Source organism: Epinephelus lanceolatus, chromosome 5 (assembly GCF_041903045.1).
Source record: "Epinephelus lanceolatus isolate andai-2023 chromosome 5, ASM4190304v1, whole genome shotgun sequence".
NCBI lineage: Eukaryota > Metazoa > Chordata > Actinopteri > Perciformes > Serranidae > Epinephelus > Epinephelus lanceolatus.
The window spans coordinates 6,501,492-6,525,515 of NC_135738.1; the positions used below are offsets into that span (position 1 = coordinate 6,501,492).

Here is a 24,024-nt window from a genome sequence, read left to right on the forward strand (position 1 = left end):
TCGGCTTTAAACATAAAACTCACTTAAAATCATAAAAAATATAAAATGAAATAACTCATAAAAAGTCATAAATCATGAAATCACAGAACTGTAAAAACATAAATCATAAAATCAAGTCAGAGAGTTTCAGACCTGTGTTAGAAAAGTCAGAGCGTTAAAGTCTGAAGGGAACAGATATGTTTTTAGACTTATTTTAATCAGGATTTTAAAAATGGATCATTTGAACACTGTTTTTGCACTTGCAAAAAAAAAAGTTACATTTATTAGACTACAACCAAAACGTTGTAGTCTAATAAATTTACCTTTTTTTTAAAGTGCAGACATTCATTGTTTGCCCCACCTACGCACCTGTCTAAGACTGTTTTGGTGTGCACAGGACTTTTTTGAAAAATGGATAATTTAACAGCCCTCATACATACAAATATTCTTATACATATAAAAAAGAGGTGTGTCATTTCATCTCATTCATGATAATACCAGTATCATTTTTAATATGATACGTCCGCTCAGAGGGAACTCATTCAGCGGCTCCTCTGGCAGCAGCACAGTGATTCTGTCTCCTAACAGCCTGTCACAGGTTACAGCCTGATGATCAGAGATGATTTATATATATATATATATATCTCAGGGGACATTTGTTTAAATGTGTAATTAGTGTTAGATTTGATTTAGTTGAACTATTAATATTGTGACAGAATCTGAATCTCACTCTGAGTTACTGTTGTTGTTCACTTCATCATTTTTCTTGGTTTTACTGAAGATTTGAAGCAAACTGTAAAATTGCATCACTGATTTTGTTTAGTTGAGGAGTTTGACATGTGGACTGTCCGTCCATGAACATGCCTGTCCCTGTGTTAGTGTGTTAATATGTGTGTGTGTCCGCTCTCGGAGCTGTGCAGCTGTGATGTGATGTGTTGGCTCTTTAAGGCAGACAATCCAAACAGAGAGGTGGTGGTGAGGGTGAGGATGGTGAGAGTGGGGGGTTAGAGAGAGAAGGAGAGTAGCCAATAAGAGGCGGCGGGTGCAGACACACTCTGTGTTTGTGACACCTTGTGGTGGAGAGTGAGGGGGTGGCAGAGATGGAGAGAGGGGGGGGCACCGCTGGATAGAGAGGGAGAGATCAAAGAGAGCCGAGGCAGAGGAGGAGGAAGAGGATGAGAGATAGCAGAGCTGCAGTGAGAGCCAGCGAGCGCCCTGCCTGCCTTCTGCGACGACTGTTTACTCCACTTTCCCTGAGAGCCGCTTCTCTTCCCTCTGCGTGAGTCATGAAGTGATGTAGGTGAGTGGAGCGTCGTGGAGCGGAGCAGCAGAGCCACAGATCTGTGTGTGTGTCTGCGTCGTGGGCAGGTAAGATCGTCTCTCTGCATCTCTCTGCATCTCTCTGCATCTCTCTGGGTCTGAGTTTCACTGTTTTATCTGCTTCTGTCTCCGGTGAGGACGAGCAAACAACTTCTGCAGACTTTGGGTCTTGTTTCATTTCTCCTCTCCTCCCCTGTGCTCCCCTTTCATTCACTCCATCCTCCAGATCTGGGTAGTTGGTGCTTTTGCAGGCTGTACAGTGTGACTGTGTGAAGTGTGAAAGGCGTGCTGCAGCTTCTCTCTGACAGTCTGAGCAGCATTTAGTGTCTCAGTATTGACAGCCGGGCTCAGAGGGGCTGAGGGCTGGAAGAGGATGAGACGGGAGATGAGTCAAATCTCTGCTTGAGGGACCAGGAGGAGAGCAGCATCAGTTGATGATGATCCCGATCTGTACCAGAGCACAGGAGGAAAAAAAAAACAGAGATAATCCTGCACAAATAAGCCACGGCTGCTTGTCAGATTTTACACTGCGTTTTTGTTTTTTGATTTCGTAACGGCGTTGAGGTGAAATGTGTGCAGAGGAGCTGGATGTGTCCCTGGGCTTCTCACGTCCTCACTGACTGAGTGTGGAAGGTGTAGCGGGCAGGTGATGGGAGATTTGTGGCTCAGCCCTCCTGAGTGACAGCAGAGCTCTATCACAGCTTCCATCATGACTCAAGCTGGTAAACTGCAGCTCAGCCTGTGACACAAATCCCCGTCCCTTCAGCGGTGTGGGAATAACCTGCCTTCATCTCACGGCTGGATTACAGTGATTTACTGTTGCTCTCCATCAGCCTGGGTGTGTTTGTGCGGGCGTTGACCTATAATGGCACCTAATGGCATCGTATGTTATCTCCAAGAGGACACTGTCAAACGGGACGCAGTCGCCAGACACTTCCAGTTGTAATATGGCAGCTGTTATTAATGCTGGCTCTCCTCATGACCCCCATCACAACTACTGCTGGCAGAGGTGCTGGACAAGAATTAATGGACCCTTTAAAATTAGAAATTACATTTATTGTGGGCTGGATTTACTGTCAGCGAGCACCTCCATCACTCTCCCTCCGTAAAGGACAACTCCAGAGGATATTTTTGTCTTTGTTGGCCCTCAACACAGGCTGTGATTGAGTGTGCCAGATATTAGGGTCGTCTCCCTCATATCCATCTTCAGCTCTACACAAATCCTCCTCATTGATTCGTCTGCTTCTGCTCACCTGCATCCGGAGAATCAATAACGGAAGGCTTTTACCTGGACTGACCTCAGACTCAGCGTCCCTGACATGTTTTCAGATTCCCTTTGCTGAAGGTTTTCTGGCTTTCTGTGAACTCAGAAAACCTTTAATCGCCTTCCTTTGAATTCCAGACATCATATTAGTTTCGGAACGGTGGCGGGGTGAAATCGCTCACACTCAGGGATCAATAAACAGGCAGAAACAATGTGAGGGGGAAACAAGAGAGCTGCTGAACACATTTAACAAGTTGTGCCGCAGCAGGTAGGCTCAGCAATCACACTCATTTTGTTAATGTCACAACTATCGAGCCAGCACAAAACTAAATTAAAGAAATAAAGATTTCAGAGCAGGCAGGGACAAAAATCTGATTGTGAGCATGAGGTCTAAAATCCACCTCTCAGTGTTCAGTGTTTCCTCCACAGATGAAATGTAAAATGTAAAAGAAGCCAAAAGACTCCAATCAGATCTGAGGACAGAGAAACTCCTGTGGTGCAAAATCTAAACTGTGAAGGAGTCTCAAGATTCACTTTGTGTCTATAGATCTGTCCCTGAGTCTTTTAAATCTCGACATCCTAGAAAGATCTGTGCATCTGATATGATGGATTGATACTGGCACTAATACTAACCTCACTAAATGCAGATGAGATCAGGTGTCGTCCGTGACGCAACCGATCCACGTTTAATAAAGTTTCTTTGTCAGAGTCTTTTTATAATTTAGTGTTTCTTCAGTCAGAGCGGAACAACAACTTGTTTCACCACAGAATCTGTGTCGTTGCTTTGAAGATTGATCTTGGTCTCCAGAATAGTTTCTGATGGTCTCGTCTCTTGACTGCATTTTTCCACGGTCTTGTCTCAGTCTCAGACGCCGACAGCTGAAGAGATATCACTAAATTGCCTGCACCAAAAAAGTGAGTTGAATAAAGATGGTTGATTTCAGCTCTGACATATATACTGTCTTTTAACTACACGTTCGCGGGCACGTGATGGCTGTCTCACATCACCTGCATCCGTTTGGAGTGTTGGTTGTGCACGTCCTCAGGAATTAACCCAACATGTCCTCAAGATGTAACACACACATGAACAGTCGGGGCAGTTTTGGCAGAACCAGAGAAGGAAACTCACCACTGTCGAGATGTGTTTTATACCCACCATCTGTGATGTCACTGTTTCTGTGTAATCCACACTGATCTCAGAAGTAAAAACACAGGAACCTCCTCGAGCTGTGCTGTGTTTATCGTTTACATCACGCAAATCTGTTGCGCCCTCTGGTGGAATCCTCCAGTAACACACATAGTACATCGGCAGGTATGTGAGTAATTCTGTTGTCGACACGAACACATGGTTAAAAAGCAGATTTATCGGGGCATTGGTAGCGTAGTGGATAGTGCCGGTGCCCCATGTACAGAGGTAATGCCTCGCTGCAGCGGTCGCAGGTTCAACTCCGGCTTGCAACCCTTTGCTGCGTGTCAACCCCCACTCTCTCTCTCTCTCACCCCATTTCAATCTGTCCTGTCCATTAAAGGCAAAAAGCCCCAAAAAATAATCTTAAAAAAAAAAAAAAAAAAAAAAAAAAGCAGGTTTATCTCCGGCCTCGGTGTTTGTATCTGTTCGCTCATAGAAAATAAGATTGTAGTGATCTACCGGTTTCAATACTCTGATACTGACGGTTATCATAGCGTCTTTTAGGGGCATTCATTTTATTTATTTTTTTCAGAAGAGACTTTTTACACAAACATCCATTAATAATGGTTTTGCGGCCTCTTGATCCGTCAACTGATGTAAACTCTCCTGCTAAGCTAGCTAACAGCTAGCAAGCTAACCGTTCATTGATTTTGTCTGTTACTTATCGGCACATCATCTGTTACAGCTGGGTTAACTATACTTTGGATTATGTGGCTGTGTTTTCTGTATTATTGCAGATAAACATCATCCTTATCTTCTGTCCAGTTTAGATTGTTGTCCATTTTGTGTTATCTGTTGTTCATTTTGGAGGAGTAACCTAACACTAGCACCTTTTACACAGAGATGGCGCCATGGGGCCGCAGCCAAGATGCTTCTTTATGTTGATTTGTATTTTTTGACCCTGAACCAAACAGTGTGATGTCAGGAAGGCATGATGACATCACAAAATTAAAAGAAGCGTGACATGTAACACAACAGTGTCAGCCGCTAGTGTGACATATAACATACATGTCAGCAGCTCTTTATAAACAATAACAATGACATCACATGTCAATAACAATCATTTAGCGTCCCTGTTATATGGTGGCTGATCTCATCCTCTGCGTGGAGGGTAAGGAGCTTCTGGACCTCATTGTTGAGTTAGCCGCAAACTGCTAACAGCTGCTGTTCTTCTTCTTTGAGTTAGCCACCAACTGCTAACAGCTGCTGTTCTTCTTCTTTGAGTTAGCCGCTAACTGCTAACAGCTGCTGTTTTTTCTTCTTTGAGTTAGCTGCTAACTGCTAACGGCTGCTGTTCTTTTTCTTTGAGTTAGCCGCTAACTGCTAACTGCTACTCTTTCGATCTCCCTGAGGTGGGTTGCACACACAACACATTGTCAAAACGTCACACACATCCCGTCCATGATTCCGTCCTGTTGGCTGTCCCTCTCAAGGCCCCAACGCACCAATCTGACGGTCAGCCATCAGTCGGGTTTGGGCCGTCGGTGAGCATCTGTCGCCCTTGTCGGTGCGGTGTATTCAGCTGATTCAGCACGTTGAATCAGCGTCAGAGATGTCAGAGCCCAGTGGTGAATGACCTCCCTCTGACTGTCAGCTGAGCTCAGGTGAGGAGCAGAGAAGCGTGAGTAAAGGAGGATGTAGTGACTGGTCCTGTAGCCACTACTGGATGCTGATTAATTTTGTTTTGACGTGTACTCGGGCAAGGCAATAAACCAACGAAAACTTCCTTTGCGTTTGAAATAATAATGTTCATTTAATTTCTTGCGGAAGCCACATACTTAATACTTGTCCACATAAATTATAAACAGAAAAACGCACAAGCACAGGCACAGTCGAAAACTGTTTGCTTCTCCCCTCTAATCAGCCACACCTGTGTGACACTGAGTAACCTCAAGTAACCTACCTGACCCCCCGCCAACATCCGGGTAGAGTCAGTAAACAAAGGAAATACTGCCCCCTGTATTTTGGAGGTACAGAATAAATAAATAAACACAACATGGCTCCTGCAGAGGAGCTAAAGTCCAGAGGGAGTGAGACCAAAACCAACTTGTTCCTTAAAGTTTTCTCTTCAGCAGAAACGTTTCCTGATGGTTTGTGTTACTGTTCACTGGCGCACGGTAACTATGCTCTGATTGTGTTGTTAATGTGCTAACTGGCTAACTAGCATCAAGACGCTCTTCCTGTTTCCCTTTTTCAATGATGAGTACAGACGTCCAAACCGTCTGCTGCTGTGGAGACTTATTTCCTCTCAGCAGGAGCAGAACGGACGTGTTGATTGGCTGTTGGCTGGAGTCTTTGTGGTGTGTTCATGTGCAACTTTTTCGCCGAGACAAAGTGATGAAAGTCAGTTTTCATTGCCGCTAGTTTTGGTGTCTGGGCCTTGAGAATGCATTCGTTTTAGTTAGGTGTACCTAATAAACTGGCAACTGAATGTACTCATGAATACAGTATTGAAAATGTTCTCTTAACACTTTACTTCACTGCATTTGACCACTGATACTGAATCAACTCAAGAGTGCACCAAATACATCATATGTGAGACACTAGTGTTGATGGTTGGCCATCAGCTGGAGTCTCTGTGGTGTGTTCATGTAAGGTTTTGGTCCAGACGTAATGATGTCAGGTGATGCAGCAGTGGGCCTTCGTTGCTGCTGGTTCTCTGAAGTGAGGTTGGTGTGTCTGGGTCTCTACACAGATGTTTTGGTGCTGTTACTACCTCCGCTCTCAGCTCAGAGGCGAGACAACTCTGGCCTTGAAGAGGCAGTGTAAAAGGGGTGACTGACAATACTGCTGTCAGGTCATGTTAAAGGATGATGATGTGAGTAAAGTGTAACCACAGTATGTCATTGTCCACATGTGCTGTATTATGACAGGAACTACTGTTAAAGCCTGAATCTGAACACTTGAGTCAGGAGACGACCTGAGAGGCTTCATCTCCTCAGTGAACTCAGCTCAGAGAAATATTTTATATAAGAGACAAACTAGACAAGACAGTTTCTGTCGCCGAACGCTGAACCTCTGTGGTAGGTGAGTGCTGATTTGCATCCACCTCGGCCGGCTCCCCGCGGCTTCTGTTCTCTGAAATAGTTGCACAAACGCTGCCAGTAAACGAATCTCAGGCAACAATTATGTTCCTTTTGCAAAAACAAATTAGGAGCGTATATATTGTTATTTTCAAGGAGACAGAGTTGCACATCGAGCGCTGATCAAATTTGTTAGGAAACCTCCAGACAAATTATGTTGTTTGAGTTATAAGCTGCCGCTCTGAGTCATTTCAGTATCAACAAATTTCCATCTCGCAAAAAAAGTGATGTTTCTCATCAGTGACAAACACAAACAACACGTCTGAAGCGACGCTCAGAGGTCAGATCCATTTTAAAAAAACAACAACAACAGAAACCACCTCAGAACTCTGAGATCTCCGTCCACACTGGAACAATGACGAGTGTGTTTTCTCAGTTTTTGGTCTTCAGGAGTCTGTCTCCCTTTCAGCTTTCCCCTCGACGTGATAAAGTGTGAAAAATTTGGAAGGTGGGTGGACTGCCTACTTTTAAACAAGCAAGCAAAGTCTACACGGCCATCTGCTCGCACCACAGCTTTTTTTTTTTTAAATCAAGGCTGCAGCCTCGCAAGAACCAGACTCCCTCTCACTCCTGCAATTTAGCATCTTGAGCTGAGAGCGAACAGCACACACAGCAGAACATGTTCGTTACTTCTAATCCAAGTTGAAAGCCCAGCGTGGCGTCGGTGCCGTTAACAGATGTCGTATTTGACAAACGAGTTTAGCTGCAGGTTGCTCTGTGTCGACACCTCCTGAGTGACTTCTTATTTTGTCCTTTAATTTAAGGATTTCTCTGACTTTGTTCAAAACAGAAGAATCAGACACACTGTAGTCGTCGTGATTGAGTTACACATGTCACTCATATTTAAGAAAATCATGTAACAGTTATATTTGGTGGTGTTTGGGGAACTGACTGGATGGTGCAGCTGTTTGTTCTGATGCAGGTTGATAAAGGAGAGATTTCTTAAACATAATCCCAAAATGTTATTTAAAGTTTTTCCTCTCAGATGTTGTATGCATACTTTATTAAAGGGACAGTTCACCCCAAAATCAGAAATACATATTTTTCCTCTCACCTGTAGAGCTGTTTATCAGTCCAGATAGTTTTGGCGTGAGCAGTTGGAGATATCAGCTGTAGAGATGTCTGCCTTCTCTCTAATATAATGGAACCAGATTACACTCAGTTTTTGGTGCTTAAAGCGCCACAAAAAATACATCTGAAAACCTCAACGTCAACGTCTCTTTCCATAAATCATGACCTGGTTACTAAACATAATCCACAAACCTTGTGAGCAGTTTCATGTTGGAACTATTTTCTTTTTACCAAACTACGCCTGCCCTCCACATCACTGCACAGACGGAAGCGAGTATTTTCTGCTAGCTCACGTAGCACCACTGAGCTAGCTAACGTTACAGCTCAGCCGGGGAGGACGCCATTAATGTTTACGTCTCATCGCAGAGCGCCCTCAGAGCAGAGATGAAGCAGCAGAACATCGGGCACATTGACATTGAAACCTAATCGTTCACTCAGCTGGGTTAAAAGTTTGCTTGCACTTGCAGCAGCTGCTCCTCTCTGATCTGATCAACTCTACAGGTGAGAGGGGAAATATGTATCTTTGATTTTGGGATGAACTGTCCCCTTAAAGGACAGTGACTGACAGCGCAAAACTGAATCAAATCAAGATTCTAAATTTTTTATTAATGAAATGCTGGTACAATATGAGCAGTATTTGTCTCTAGTGTGCAATAAAGATTATTAATTAGAGTCAGAACAAAATATAAATGATTAAAATTTAAAGACAAAACCTTCTGGTGTTCGTATGGACCTGGTGTTTCTGTGGAGGTGCAGTTTCTCTGTATATTAAAATGTATTTATTCAATAATTTTTAAGCTACAGTATACTGGAACATTTTGTTCAAACTTGAGTGCAAATATACGACTGTGTGTGTGTGTGTGTGTGTGTGTGTGTGTGTGTGTGTGTTTCAGTGGTAGAAGGAAGCTGAGATTTGGACGGAACAAGAAAACAGGTTTTAGGAGATGGTCGATAATGAGGCTGTTTTTTCCTCTCAACACAGATGTAGTGTTTTTGCAAACGGCAGAGCGCTGTGTTTGTGAGACGAAGTCTGAGTGAACACATCGTCCTCTGTCTCAAGTGGATACACAGTTCATTAGAGGATGTGTGGGTGAAAATGCACGGCAGGCTATTGAGTTATAAAACAAAAAACGCGTCACACTATATTGTTTTTCTCTTTGTGCTCTTCTTGTTTTCAGGCCGACTCATTTCATGATTAAGGATCGATGCCAGGCCCCGGAGCGAACAGAAGAAACCCTGAGAACAACCTGAGCACATCAGCAGGCAGGTAAGGAGAGGTCGAGACCTTCAAGGTTGGTTTTCCAGGACTATTGTTAAAGTGCTGAGACTGTGAGGCCTTTTCTCTCCTTGTTGTTGATTAATCGTGATGGCAAGTGTTAATGTTTGGCACAAACGTGACTCCAGAACATCAGCAGCACAAAATGTCCTACAAAAATATGCAAACACACTTTGTGTCGAAACGTTGATTTTAGAGCAGCAGAGATTCAGTTATTGATTCGACTGATTGATTGAACCTCTGCTGGACTTTCTTCTGCTTTACGTCTGATTCTGATCAAACTGAGGTCGAAGGAGAAAAAATGCTTTTAAATAAAAACACTTTGATCATTTATCACTTCCAGAAGGAGAGTTACAGAAACTGTGAGCAGTTTAAACACAACATCTCAGAGTTTCTTGGAAAATAAGATGCTGAGCTCAAAACATTAATTATTCACAAGAACTCGCTTTTTTAAAAAAAAAATTATTCCAGCAACTTGTACAATTAAAAAGTTTCCCATGGTTCGGTCACTGCTCCTCTGTGGAGAGACCCTGACGTACATGTGCATTAAAGATTCATCTGAACAGCTGGTCCTGGATCAGCACGGCATGTGTTCTCCTTCCAAACTTGTTTCTGAGCAGAAACTAATCACAGAGAAAAACATCTGCTGTCGTCACTGACGATGACATGTGTGTGTGATGTGAGAGTAAAGATTGTGATGTCAGGCGTCTGCGGTGCTGACGTGCCTTTAAGCAGATTACTTCAGGGTCTGATTTCGACCTCTGACCTCCCCTGAAGGAGGAAAGACACTTGATCTGCATTCATATAAAGATAAGTATTCCTGTGAATCCAGAGGCTGATATATATCACTCCTCTGTGTCACAGAGCTCCGCTGCTCTGATTAAAAACACATCATAGAGACATTGTTGCACTGAGTGACATCTTCCTTTATTCCCATGAACACTCACTGTAGGTTATTTTAAATCAATCTCACTCTCACCGTCCTGCACCGTTCCCAAAAACTCACTGGAGCACTAAATGTGCTGCTGAAAATAGTCCCCAACAAAAACACTATATTTGAGTAACGTTCACTAAAACCTACTGTGAGCCTTTTTATAAATATGAAACTACATGTTTGTGAGCTGTTTTTAAAGATGCAGGTATTCAGAGGGAACCAGTGGTCTCTGAGCTCAGAGCCACAACAGGAAGGAGACGTTTCAAAGAGTTTGGATACACTAACATGTTTTTTATTTTCATGGCATTTGTTTAACCTGATCATCAAAGAGAACATAATTCAGTCTAATTCATTCTCTAATGCTAGCGGCTGTGGCTAGCCCTGTTTCATGACTAACACATGATGTTAGCAACTGCATCTTAGCAACGTATCGTCACAAAACAGTTTGTATGACATCCTACGAATAAGCGCCATACAAATGACATTACGTCCATAATGTAAAGTTACTGAGGTTTGATTTAGGAAAAGAAACCTGGCGATGACGTACCCTAAAATGACAACAAGTGTCTCCTGGGGAAAGTCCTATGTTTTGTGAACATCCACCACCTCAGCTGCCTCCTAACTGGACCGCTCACGACCGCTTTCTTCTTTACTCATGACAGCGCATTGGTCACATGATCGCAGGTCATATGTTTGTATTTTGCTTTTGTTTTTGTTGGAAAATGTACGAACAGTGTTTGAGAGCAGTCTGATATCAGCTACTTTACCGTCTTCATCCGCTCCTGGTTGAAGCAGAAACCAAACTGATGAGATGTTTTCCAATTTTAGCATCAAGCAAGCCATGACCTGGAGGTATGAGGCTATAACTTAGAGATACTGAGTTAAGACGTCCTGCTGACTACAGTATGTTTCTATTACTGAAATGACTTCTGAACTGTTTAGTCCCTCAAACCTCAAACTGTTAAATTTACAGATATAAAGCTGAGAAAAGCAAATCTTCACATTTGAGAAACATTTTTGCTCGTTAAATGAACTCAGTTATGAATCAATTAGCAAAATTGTTCTTGATTAACAGTCTGTGACTGAATAACACATTAATCAACTAATAACTAAATTTTTAAACATATTTTAACATCAAACTGCTGCGTCGTCCTGTTGGATGTAAAATTGTGCAGAAGGCGGTGATTCAAATTGTGCCTGCAGTCTGAGCGAATTTTTATGTTGAAGTGCAGAGATGAGAGTCAAAGAGAAACATCTCCAACAAACGTCTGTTGTCTCTGGTAGATTAGCTTTTTATTTTCTCTGCCTTTCAGAAGCGTTTGATCTGCCTCCTTCTAACTTTTGACAACTTAGAGGAGGAAAGCCTACAGCAGTCCCACAAGGCTTAATTATCCCTCAGACTGATAACAACCTGGTACGAGCGGAGGCCTGGAAGAGAAGGGGAACTAAGAGGAGATAGAGATGGTAGGATTAATGGAGATTGTCTGATATTACCTGGCCTCTGATCAAAAGACTGTGTTGGCAGGCGGAGCACATAATCCTCTCTATTTCTCTCCTTCATGCCAAAAACTGCTGGTGCTGTGTAGCTCCATGAGCAGAGCAAGACATCGCTGACCGGCCTGTTCCCGACGGAAACACCCGTACGTCTGTAAATACACATCTGAAGGCATGAATCGCATTAAAGCTTTCATCATGTAACCTCGCAGGTCTGCAGCACGGCGAGTCTCTGCTGCAGTCTTACACACTTTTTAATAAGCGAGTCCATTCTTACATTTGACTCATTTTGAGTCATACTCTCTGGATGTTTGAGTCCACTGAGACACTTTTTATTCTTTTATCATCATCTTTTTCTTCTGCTGCATCTCGGCTCCAATAAGCCTCGTCAGAGTTCGCAGAATTGTTATCGGGATTTTAGCTCAAGGACATTTTAACAATTTGTGTCAAAGGGAAAGACAAGAGCGACGTTCTGAAGAGAAAAGTGCTCGAAAGATAAAACTTTGATTATCATTTGGAGGAGAAACTATAATATGTGGCCTTAATAAAATCCTGATTCATTCTCTGGTGAAACTTTAACAGACAAAATGACTTCTGGTCAGAAATCAACAGTTTCTTTATTAAAATCTATTTAAAATATCAATTCAGTCACTTCTGAGTATTTTATCACTTGTAGTTTGCTGTATAGAAAAAATAAGATTTAACTTATAACAAAATACTTTTACAGCTTGTTTATATGTGTATGAAAGACGGAGGGTTGTTATTCATGCTAGTTTGTGTGTGTGTGTGTGTGTGTGTGTGTGTGTGTGTGTGTACGCCACAGAGCAGGAGTTGTTGAAGCAGCCGCTAATGCAGAGAGAGAACACCGTGGTTGTTGTTGAGATGTTGGCTACGTCCCACATTAGCCTGTTAAAGTTAAGGAATGAAAAGACAGCAATACGAGTTCATGCCTTGTAGCCTCATTGTTATGGGACGCTACAATATCCACACAGGGAGCAGGTCCTCATCTACGGAGATCACGATGTTTCTACAGTAGTCCAGAATGGCCAAACCGAACACTGACTCTAGATAGAGACATTCAGGTTTTTGTGTTTTTACGTTGGCCACCTTGAGTTTGTGTCGCCCTCTCTGCTCCTGATCTGATCTCAGCCGATCTTTCATTTTAATGTCAACACAACAGATGGATAGAAAAGAATGTCAAGGCCGTTTGAATCTGCAGAGAGGAACAGAAACATGTCGGTCAGTGTTTCTGTCTCTCAGTTTTGTATTTAGAGGTCACCTAAACCTTGTTAAGGTGTAAAACTAAAATCACTGTGCTGCAGCTTGTCACTCTGATCAAAACAGTCGGACGGGGACAATCATACGGCCTTCAGAGCCCACAGTAAATCCTGCTCTCAAAACAGGAACCTCACTGTGCAATCAGTCATGTCTTTATGTCCTCTATCAGGAAGAAAAGATCACAAACTGCTCGCTGTCTTCTCTTATTGAGTGTTTTTCTTTCTGCAGAATTGTCTGCCGCTGCCACAGATGTAGCCCAGAATAGTAAAGTCAATAAAAAACTGATCGAAACTGGTTTGCAGCCTTTTTTTATGGGTAGAAGGAGCTTTACATTTTGGAGTGTGCCTCCAGCTTCCTGTAAAACAGCATTCATCATCCAAGGCGTAAAACACATTTGAGTGTTTAAAGGCAGCGAGGAGCTGCAGCAGAGCGCTTTAAAATCTGTGTTCTGTGCAGATTTATAAATCAGGAGGAACATAATTTCTACAAAACAGCAACTTTATCCCTTAACGGAGATGTCATAACGTTAAGCTGCTTAACAGACAGAAAAAGCTCTTTGGGTTTTGCACTTGACGGCACTAATCTGCTCCCAAAAAGAAATCTACTTATAATTTTGGGATATTTTCCAAAGGAAACTGTAATCTGCAGTTATTCTAGTGTCATAATTGATATCCCTGATGTTTGGATGGGTGCTGAGTGGGTTCATTTCCGTGCTGTGATCCTGCTCCAACACTGAAGGTTAAACTTTTAGGGACGATAGCAAACGATGATATATGATAATATGAGATATGAGAAGAGGTGAGTGTCCGTGTCTAATGATTCAAATATCCGCTCTCACCTCTGTTGGCTAAAGTAATTATGACAAAGTCATGTGCAGCTGAAAGAGGACGAGTACCAACATGAGAGAAACTCGCCGCCCAGCTGACTGAGGAGAAAATCAGACATTCAGCAGATCAAACTTTTCAAACACGTCTGAATTAGTGACGTTTAAAGTCAGAGTTGCGCCGTGTTTCAGAGCGTCCTGCTTCCTGAACGTGATGCTGTTAGAAACAGGATGTCGAGGCTTTAATGCCACACACTGATGGGATATTGGTCAGAAAGGGAAAAGCTGTTTGATTCTGATGGAGGAGCTGATCGTCCAATAATCTGCAGTGGTGGAACAAGGAGGAAAAAAACTGACTGAGCTCCTGATATTGACCCAAACATCAGAATGAATGTTGGCATTAAATGTTTCTGCAAACCACAGATACAGAACATTTGTGCATTATTATGTAGCAGATATGTTGAACTTTATGTTTCAACAATGCCATGGTTACTGTGTGCTCATGTTTAGGTCACGTCTTGGTTATAGTTTAGAAAACATCATATTTTGTAATAAAATACCAGTTTTTCATGGCACAGTTGCAGCTGGAAAGGCAGCAGATGCCAGATATTAAAACAACTGATTTTCAGGGTCATGAAATTCCTGGAGGAGTTATGAAACTTGCTATAGAGGTGGACCCATAAATGTGTCACATGACCCGTGTCTGACGGAAACTTTATGTCTGTTTACTACAACATTTTTTTGTTGTTGTGGTCGTTTGAGCGTTTAATTCTGTCACATGAAGATAAAAACACTGAGTTTACATTTTACAACAATTTATTTTTTTTCATTGAACTATAAAAATATATTGAGGCAGCTGGTGTTTCTCAGACAAAGAGATGAACTCTGAACCAGGAAGTGCTTTTTGTTTTACCTCAGCACAGCTTCCTGTCAGACACTACTCAGAGGTTACTAACTGTGAATACGACTGAACTCACTTTTACCACAATATTAACTGTGACACGCCAGCACGCCACAATATGTAAAGTGCACAATGATAGTGTTGTTTATCAGCCTTAAACTAATGAGGTGAAATCTGCTTAATTCATTTGAGTCAAATTAACTCAAAACTCAAAAACTGTTTTAATTTAACATAAAAAATGATGCCGAGCTCACAGTGATGAGTTTTTGTGTCAAGTGAACATAAAGTTTTTATGTCAGTTCAACAATCTGGGTCATCTGTCTACAGTGCACCACTGAACCTCTCACTCTCTTTTTACTTTATACATCCACTTATCTGCTGGCACAATGTAGCTGAACCTAACTCACACTGAAACATATTCCAACATCACGCCTGCATCTGGACGGGAACACATATACACCACTGACATTTCTACCTGTGATGCTTGAATAAGGAAAAGATGATTTGCCTCGTCTTATGTTTGGTTGAATTATCTTGAAAAGGTCATAAAAAGCATTTAAGTGGAGTATCTAATACCTGTGGAAACTATTTACTACAGCTATAATAACACTAGTAATAATGACGGTCATCATCATCATTGTGATCTTAATGAAAGACATACGCAGCTGCCAGAGAAAGAAAATCCCCATAAATCAACAGTTCATCTAAAGCAGTGATGTCAGTCTATAATGAGCAGGAACCAAATCAGACACGTAACACTTGGGTGATCGCTAAGTGCGTCATCAGTTTGGAGGCAGAAGGACAATCAGATGGGAGCTTATCAATCCTCCATTTATATCAGCAACCTGCTGAACTGTGAAGAGCACACCAGTTAAATTCCCAACACATGCTCCACGCTGCGCGTACCACGCCGATTCATATCAGGGATTATTGCACTAATTAGCTGGGATATGCTCCTCTTCTTTGACACAAACTGAAGCCCGTCACTGATTGGATCAGATAAGCGTTTGACATTCAGCTCTCGTTTTTACCTTGTTTTGCAAATCCCACAGAGGATTTCATCACAGACTCCCGCCGCCCGCCGCCAAGCTCTCACATTCACTTTGGATTCTTTTCCATTTCTACCCTGCAGTCGTTCTGTGCTGCAGCGGCAGCGCTGGTCCTACTATGGTTATGGTACAGTGTCATCATCCTTTTGTTTTCCACTGGAATACTGAGCAGTATCATCACGGCTGTGATTTCAGCGTCTGCTCCTCACTTATCATCAAACTGCAGTGAAGCTGCAGCATCATAAGGCCCCGATCACACAGAGAGCGTTTCAGCAGCTGGAGGCATATTTTTGTTTTTAATGAGAATTAAACTTTTTGTAACAGTTTTTATAAGAATGAAGTTTTTTGCTCGCTGTTGTTGTGTTGCTAGGCGCCTTGGGTTTCTGTGCTGTAGGCCCCTGGGGTTTTTGCTGGAGCATTCTGAACTTCTGTTGAAAAACATCAACTCAAAGCGGAAAAACGCCCCATGTCATCTCTGCTGTTTTTCCACTGTCCAATGGGATGATTTGAGAGGCGGGGCTTCTGTGGTGGTCATGACAACAAGTTTACAGTTGGTAAACAATGGAGGAGAAACTGGTGGTAGTGGTTGCTGGATACCCAGAGCTATACGACTTTACACACCACAGTTAGCACCATCTCAATAGAAAACAGCAGGCGTGGAAGCAGATAAGTGCAGTACTTGAAACGTCCATCATGGAGGAGAAGCTCCTGGACCAAATGGTGGTACTCCCCATGATCCAGCCTCTTTTTTCGGGTCTCATGTACCCACACAGATCTCTGTTTATCTGCTGACAGCCTCTCACCCTCAACCAGAGCTGTTATTTATTATTCCCTCTGTATTTTTATATTTTTACTTTTTTTCCCGCTCCCGTTTACCTTGATAAAGTTAATGCATTGTGTCGTCATTTGAAACTCAACACTTCCTTTATCTGTTTCAAATTAAAAGCCCCGTATAACTTCAGCTGAGAGAATCCTTTCATTTTCTAAAAAGGCTTTTATTGTGAAACATTTGCAAAAACTTCCAGGGGAGCATTCAGTGACTGTCATAGTTTTCATGCAGTAATTCAAATGTAGCTCCGCCCATCTGATGACAGTTTTTACATCATCACTACAATAAAAGTTTTCGATGCTCCCAACAAGTCTGAATATTTAAAAAAGTATGAACGGGATATGAATGATGAATATAAGTAAGAACGTAGAGAAGATGAGGAACACTTTACAGCTGGAATGCTGTTTCTACGTGAAAGTACGAAAGAGGATGTTGAGTTGTGTCAAGTTTGATGATTTCGCCATCTGTTTGAATTGGGAAAAAATTCCAGAAAAACGTTGTGTATCTCAGAAAATATGAATGTTATGAATGAGAAAAATACAAACAAGCAATTCTGAATGGAGCTGAATATTTGGGCATTGGAATAGTTTTAAAATGTTGTTAGTATATTGAAGTAGTTTGACGAAAAATGCGGCAGAATAATAATAATAATAATAATAAAGAATTTGTGTGTAGAAAAACATAGGGTTTCACATTCACACCAAATAATAATATAAAATAGGACGAGAATAATCCGACGACATCACACATGTTGTGAAAGATGACCAGGGATGATTGGTGTGAACCATCGTGTAGTCTGTCATGTCTGTCGGCAAAGTCACAGCACGATTTTATGACTCTACAATCACCTGATCTGACATAGTGACTGTAGGAACAGACAGAAATGTCATGTCAGTGTGAACCCAGCATCAGGAGGTGGTGGGGTGGTTGCCTGGCAACAAAACAAGGGCACGGCAAGCTTTTTTGTTTCACTAGTGGGACTCAATTTAGAAATAAGTGCAGTGTGCCTTGAATTTTGTAACCTGTAAAATACTTTCTGTGTGATCGGGCCTCATCTGTGGAGCATCATCAGCTGTAGTGCAGTGAGACTCCTTCACAACATGGATGTATGAAGAGAAGTGGAGACAGCGTTGGAGGCGTGGCCTTGTTCATTCCTATGAAAGTTGCTCAGTGGCAATTGAGGACAAAAAAGCTTAATTTCTAAGTTATGAAATTACCCAGATCCTCCACCGGCTGAGCAGCTAACTTCCTGTTTAGCGGTCCGCTAACTCAAATGGAGGTAAAATGATTTAATCTTGCAGCTCTTCTCGACTCACTCAGTTTTATGATGTTTGGTCGGGTCTACACACAAAAAACGACTTGGTTAGGTTCAGAGAAACATCATGGTTTGGATTAAAATTAGTGTTGTTTTTGTCATGGTTAAGGGAGCTTTGTTGTCATGGTTACAGTCATCAACGTGGTTACGGTTTGGAGGTAACCCAACAGCGGTCTGCCATCTCAGGATACTCCAGCCAACAACAGACAGAAACATGTCGTGTTGTGACGCTTGTTGAAACAATGACTCGGAGCATTTGGGGCTCATGAGGTCAAGAAGGTCGACCTTTATTCACAAGGTTGGTGGTTTGATCCCGGGCTCCTCCTGTCTGCATGGGAAGGCCAGTGCTGTGCATGGCGGTGTATCGATCTCTGAATGTGTGTGTGAGTGTCTGGTGAGGTTGGACAGCGCTACATAAACTTAGTCCTTTAACCATTAAACACTACTTCCCTTCAGATGCCGACGTTAAACAGCTGTCCGTCATGTGTTAGACTGAACCATCACAGACTCTCCAGGTATCATCAGACAGCTGCAGGGCCACTTCTGGCTGATAGATTTGGAAACGTTTGATGTTACACTTCTGAGAGGAGCGCCTGAATGCAAACTTTAGTTTTGCTGTCTTTGAAGCCGTTTCATTTGGCCTTCAGGTTTCCACCAAGAAAACTGCTTTCCAGAGCTGCGTCCTTCTGAGGATTCAGTCAGTGAATTTGTTCACAGCTGTAGCTGTCAGTGAGCCGCACACAGCATCAGTCATGTTTAGCTTCCCAGCAGCCAGTTTGTTTTATAGCAGAGAGCAGAGGGAGGAGACAGGTCACAGGTGAAGCTTTCCCAGGATTGAGTGCTCACTTTTTGGAGATAATTTGTTTTTCACTCTGCAGTTTCAAACAGATTTAAGAGACAATTTCCTGTCGCTGACTTTACCTGACACCGTAATTCCATTTGGGCAAACTGTTGTGAGTGGGCGCAACAATCTGCATTATTTCACATCCACTTTGTGATCCAGACCAAACACACTCTGTCTATGTGGTGAATTTCTTCCCAGCAGCCTCTGAAAGTGGACTAAATATGCTGAGATGTCCAACCACTCTGTTGCATAACTGAACTCAACAAAACAGTTCAGTTTTAAACAGACGTGTCGCAGCAGTATTTTTTTCTGTTAGTGTATAATATAAAACAGATATTTTTTCTCTTTCATTTTATAGTTCTAGTTTACTGATGTAGGAACAGAGGTTACATAAAACCAGAGTCACCTGCAGGGTTTCTAGCTCCACCTTTTAGTACCAGATCTGTGTGCTAGGTACCCCAACAGAGGGGGGACCAAACATGGGGACTATAACCAGAGTGAACGGGGATAGTGGTGCTGTGAGACATCAGAGACAAGTAAAGACGATTAATATTGTGTAGATGAAAGAATGCAGACGGATAACACTATAGATCTGGGCCTCAAAGGACAACGTGCTGTCCAGGATGACACCCAGAATCACTCAATCATATGAATATTAACTTCATTCACTGGGCCAACTGCTGGCAACTTTTAAGGTGGAACGGTTACTTTAGGGCAGTCAAAATCACGTGCTAATTTGCGAAATTTTGGAAAGCGTGGGTTTCCTCCAGGTGCTCCGACATGTTCTCCCCGTGTCAGCAAGGGTTTCCTCCAGGTGCTCTGACATGTTCTCCCTGTGTCAGCGTGGGTTTCCTCCAGGTGCTCTGACATGTTCTCCCTGTGTCAGCGTGGGTTTCCTCCAGGTGCTCCAACATGTTCTCCCTGTGTCAGCGTGAGTTTCCTCCAGGTGCTCCAACATGTTCTCCCTGTCTCAGCGTGGGTTTCCTCCAGGTGCTCCAACATGTTCTCCTTGTCTCAGCGTGGGTTTCCTCCAGGTGCTCTGACATGTTCTCCCTGTGTCAGCGTGGGTTTCCTCCAGGTGCTCCAACATGTTCTCCCCGTGTCAGTGTGGGTTTCCCCCAGGTGCTCCAGCTTCCTCCCACAGTCCAAAGACATGCAGGTTAATTGGTGACTCTAAATTGTCCGTAGGTGTGAATGTGAGTGTGAATGGTTGTCTGTCTCTATGTGTCAGCCCTGTGATAGTCTGGTGACCTGTCCAGGGTGAACCTAATGTCAGCTGGGATAGGCTCCACCCCCCACAACCCCTAACAGGATAAGCGGTTATGGAAAGTGATAGAATGAATGACTTATTACTGTATACGACTTAATTGTTTGACTCTATGGATTCATGGCTGCTTGGTTTTTTTAACTGTGTCTTGTGAGGTGTCCTTTAGTGCTTTAGAAGGTGCCCATAAATAAAATGCATTATTATTATTAGTATTAAATTGACAGGGGCTGTTTGTGTGGTAATGGCTCAGGTTTGGTTTCTTTGTGATCTTTGTTCAGCATCTCTTTGAGTTACTGTGTGTGAGCTGACGTTCAGCGTGCTGTGTTTAAAGTGTCCCAGCAGGCAGCTGCGTTCTGAGCGCAGCTCCTCCAGTCTTAATAAACCGAGGCCGTCTCCTCTAAAGGCGGCGGGCCCGCCACACGTCTCCACCTTTGGAGGACCCGTTTCATAGTTTCCTGACAGAAACCTTTTTGATCATCGCAGATGGCAGCAACATGAGACAGAAAAGCATCTGAGCGTTATTTTCTCCCAGCTCACGGTCTCTGCCTCGCTCTTGGAACAACATGAATGTGGGAAAAATGAAACTCTCAGGAGAGTTTAAAGATTTTAAGATGGGAATTGTTCTTAAAAATTCTTGTATCTGTTGGTGGGGATCCAGCTGTCTCTAAGCCGACGTCCCCGGAGAACAGAACATAGAAAATATTTTCGTGTGACCATCTCAGCAGTATTTTAGCAGCAGAAACAGATGATAGTTGGAAATATGTGAATATAAATATACTTCATATCATAGACACCAAACAGAACAGTTTATATTCCTGAATTGTGTTTGTGAAATGTGTTCAATATGTAATACGATCGGACATTACCGCAGAATATACTATGATAATATCCTGTTATACTCCAACAGTAATCTGATTCCTCAGTATAATTACAGGTATCACAGGAATAAAAACATGAATCATTGGAGCGTAGTGTTGCTGCCAGTGTTGGTGTTCTCACTCGTTTTGGACGGCTCCATTTTGAATCCCATCTGATGATTCTCAGGTCTGTGATGGACTGATTCTGACTTCTCTCTTCTCTTTCATATCAAGACTCTTCTGAAAATTAATTCCTGGACGTTGGTCTCTGACTGCTTTTAAATATTTACGCCTGTGAAGACACCGCCTGTTTAAGGTGGGAATATCACACTGTTATTTCAACTCAGTGTTCTGTATAAAAAATACGATCACAGAATGGTGGACAGTTGTCTCGCCTTTAATCCTCTACAAGAGATAGTAACAATGATGTCTGTATAAATGGGACAGCTGGCAGGACCAACCTGGTTTCACTCTGATGTCATTGAATACCAGTGCTTAGTCAGTGACATCCAGTGTCAGACACCTATGAAAAAGAACGTCCTTTCACATCGGCATGGTACACAGCTGGTCGCCGTTATTGTTGATCAGTGCCTGGCAGCATCAGGGGGAAACGTGGTGGAACAACAATGAAAGTTAAGGGGGCAAAAATTCTGAGCAGGGCAGGTGGGAGGGGTGATGGATGCATCCAACAGCCACCGACTTTCACCCAGGAGGCTGGTGTTCACTTCCTGTAAGATTGTAAAGCCAAACCCTGTTCTTTTTTACTAAACCTAACCACGTGTGTGTGTCGGCTAAATGTAACTACGTGTATGTGTGTGTCGGCTAAACGTAACCGTGTGTGTGTGTGTGTGTGTGTGGGCTAAATGTAACCACGTGTGTGTGTTGGCTAAACGTAACTATGTGTGTGTGTCGGCTAAAAGTAACTACGTGTGTGTGTTGGCTAAAAGTAACTACGTGTGTGTGTTGGCTAAAAGTAACTACGTGTGTGTGTTGGCTAAATGTAACTATGTATGTGTGTCGGCTAAAAGTAACTACGTGTGTGTTGGCTAAACGTAACCACGTGTGTGTCGGCTAAACGTAACTACGTGTGTGTGTCGGCTAAATGTAACCACGTGTTTTTCTAGATGCACTAATTGAAACTAAGTGAGTGGGCTGTGAGAGTGTAGTGTGAGACTTCAGGTTTCTCTGTTCAGTCGTCATCAGTCTTTGTTGACGTGTGTTCCTGAAGACAGACAAATCATAGTGTGTTAACGTCTCATAAAAGATGAGAAGCATCACCACTGTGTCTTTGAACAAGAAAGGCATCAGATCCCAACCCATAATCAAAGTGTAAAACCAGCTTGTATGAAACAATGTACATCCTGCATTATGGTCTCAGTCAGAAAGTAAGATTTGATTTAAACTTCTACATACATGAAAAGGTCGGATAAATACGGTGGCTGAAGGAAAAAAGGGATATGAGCAGCATATTGACTGGAGGAAACAAAATTAGAATTGATCTGGTGAACAGAGGGACGGCTGTTTACACTTCCTGCGGTGAATTGTGATGCCATGAGTCGGAGGAAACCTCTGGCAGAGTCAGCCTCTAATTATTCTTCCAGGCAGCCATGCGCCTCTCAGATTATAAATGAGAATGACTTCAGATGTCTTAAAAATCTTAATTGAGGAAGCTGAGGTTGGTGTGAAGGTCCCTCCACATTCTCTCCTCATCAGTACAGCTTCTCACTGCAGAGAAACAGTCACAGAGAGATCTGCTGCTGCTGCTGCTGTCAGCCAAGAGAAAACTCAACAAACAAAATCAACTGTTTTCTTCTAGCATATCCACATCCAAACTGTGAGACTGAGCTCTGTCCTCAGCTGATCCTCTGGAAACAAGAAGAAAAACAAAATCTCAGCCAGAAAATAAACGCAGTTTGAAGATGAAATTATTTAATGACATCACTTACACTTTGTTTTCTGGAGCAGGAAGTCTCACAACAGCTGGTAATCTTTCAACTCAGAGATAATGAAATAAATATAATCTATCAACTCAGAGATAATGAAATAAATTTTTAGCTATTAAATCACAGATAATGGGTTAATATTATCTATTAACTCAGAGATAATGAAATAAATATTATATATTATATATTAACTCAGAGATAATGAAATAAACATTATCCATTAACTCACAGATAATGGATTAATATTATCTATTAACTCACAGATAATGAAATAAATATAATCTATTAACTCACAGATAATGAAATGAATATAATCTATTAACTCACAGATAATGAAATAAATATTATCTATTAACTCACAGGCAATGGAATAAATATTATCTATTAACTCACAGGTAATGGAATGAATATTATCTATTAACTCACAGATAATGAAATAAATACAATCTATTAACTCACAGATAATGAAATAAAGATTATCTATTAACTCGCAGATATTTAAATAAATATAATCACAGATAATGGAATAAATATTATCTATTAACTCAGATAATGAAGTAAATATAATCTATTAACTCACAGATAACGGAATAAATATTATCTATTAACTCACAGATAATGGAATAAATATAATCTATTAACTCACAGATAATGAAATAAATACAATCTATTAATTCGCAGATAATGAAATAAATATTATCTATTAACTCACAGATAATGAAGTAAATATTATCTATTAACTCACAGATAATGGAATAAATATTATCTATTAACTCACAGATACTGGAATAAATATAATCTATTAACTCAAAGATAATGAAATAAATATTATCTATTAACTCACAGATAATGAAATAAATATAATCTATTAACTCACAGATAATGGAATAAATATAATCTATTAACTCAAAGATAATGAAATAAATATTATCTATTAACTCACAGATAATGTAATAAATATAATCTATTAACTCACAGATAATGTAATAAATACAATCTATTAACTCACAGATAATGAAATAAATACAATCTATTAACTCACAGATAATGGAATAAATATAATCTATTAACTCACAGATAGTGAAATAAATATTATCTATTAACTCACAGATAATGTAATAAATACAATCTATTAACTCACAGATAATGAAATAAATACAATCTATTAACTCACAGATAATGGAATAAATATAATCTATTAACTCACAGATAATGAAATAAATATTATCTATTAACTCACAGATAATGAAATACAGTGTACATATTAAATGTTCCTCTGAACAGGTCGGTGCAGACTATTAGATAATT

General features: G+C 41.5%; 1 protein-coding gene across 4 annotated transcripts in view; it reads left to right on the forward strand.

The window, feature by feature from the left end:
• The first annotated feature begins 1,063 nt into the window (after positions 1-1,063).
• The window catches only part of LOC117262063 (alpha-1,3-mannosyl-glycoprotein 4-beta-N-acetylglucosaminyltransferase C-like), a 54,742-nt gene continuing 31,781 nt past the window's right edge, over positions 1,064-24,024 (forward strand). For 2 of the 4 annotated variants that reach the window (XM_033634706.2, XM_078167641.1), the window contains exons 1-2: positions 1,758-2,831; positions 9,085-9,173. The gene's annotated coding sequence lies outside the window, so the exon portion shown is untranslated. Of the gene's footprint in view, positions 1,348-1,757; positions 2,832-9,084; positions 9,174-24,024 lie in introns of those variants that run through there. The other 2 variants (XM_033634705.2, XM_033634707.2) reach the window with 2 other exon arrangements.